The sequence below is a fragment of the Nannospalax galili genome, unplaced genomic scaffold (assembly GCF_000622305.1).
Source record: "Nannospalax galili isolate Female #2095 unplaced genomic scaffold, S.galili_v1.0 scaffold55, whole genome shotgun sequence".
NCBI lineage: Eukaryota > Metazoa > Chordata > Mammalia > Rodentia > Spalacidae > Nannospalax > Nannospalax galili.
Window position 1 is genome coordinate 791,978 of NW_008337640.1, and position 1,232 is coordinate 793,209.

The window sequence follows — 1,232 nt, forward strand, 5'->3', positions numbered from 1 at the left end:
AGGCTGGCCTCAAACTCACAGAGATCTGCCTGCCTCTGCCTCCCAAGTGCTGGGATTAAAGGCATGTGCTACCACACCCAGCCTCCACTCCTTTTTAATATAATGCTTGAAACTCTTGCAAAAGCAATAAGACAAGAGAAGGAAATTAAATGAGTGATAATTGGGAAAAAAGGTCAAATTATTCCTTTTTGCAGATGATATGCTACTATGCCCAAGAGATCCAAAAATTCCACCAGAAAACTCCTAGAAATTATTAACACGTTCAGTAAAGTGGTAGGTTACAAAATTAACCTACAAAATTCTGTAGCCTTTCTATATACCAATAGCAAGAAAACAGAGAAATAGCACAAGGAAATACTCCCCTTCACAATAGTTGCAAAAAAAAAAAAATCTCGGAATAAACTTGATCAAAGACATTAAAGAGCTCTACAAAGAAAACTTTAAATCTTTAAAGAAAGAAATTGAGGAACACATCAGAAGATGGAAGGACCTCCCATGCTCATGGATTAGAAGAATTAATATTGGGAAAATGACCATCCTACCAAAAGCAATTATACAGATTCACTACAATCCCAATCAAAATCCCCATGACATACTTCACAGAATTAGAAAAATATTCTTAAATTCGTATGGAAGCACAAAAGATCCCAGATAGCCAAAACAACCCTGAGCACTAAGGGCAATTCGGGGGGGATTACTATACCAGATTTTAAGCTATATTACAGAGCTATAGTCATAAAAACAACATGGTACAGGCATAAAAATTAGGCCCATAGACAACTAGAACAAAATCGAAGACCGAAATATGAGTAAATACAATTTCAGCCACCTGATATTTAACAAAGGGGCGAGGAATATTCACTGGAGGAAAGCCAGCATGTTCAGCAAATGGTGCTGGCAAAACCATTTCATTCTTCTTGTAGAAGAATGAAACTAATCCCCTATCTTGCACCCTGCACAAAAGTCAATTCCGAATGGCTCAAAGCCTTCAATGTAAAGCCTGAAACTCTGAATCTATTAGAAGAAAACATTGGGAAAAACCTACAAGATATAGGTGTAAGAAAGGATTTTCTAAACCAGACATCAATTTCTCAGGAAACAAGGGCAGGAGTTAACAAATGGGACCTTATTAAACTAAAAAGCTTCTGTACATCAAAGGAGACAACCAAGGAAACAAACAGAAAACCCACAGAATGGGAGAAAATCTTCACCAGCGACACAACAGACAGAGG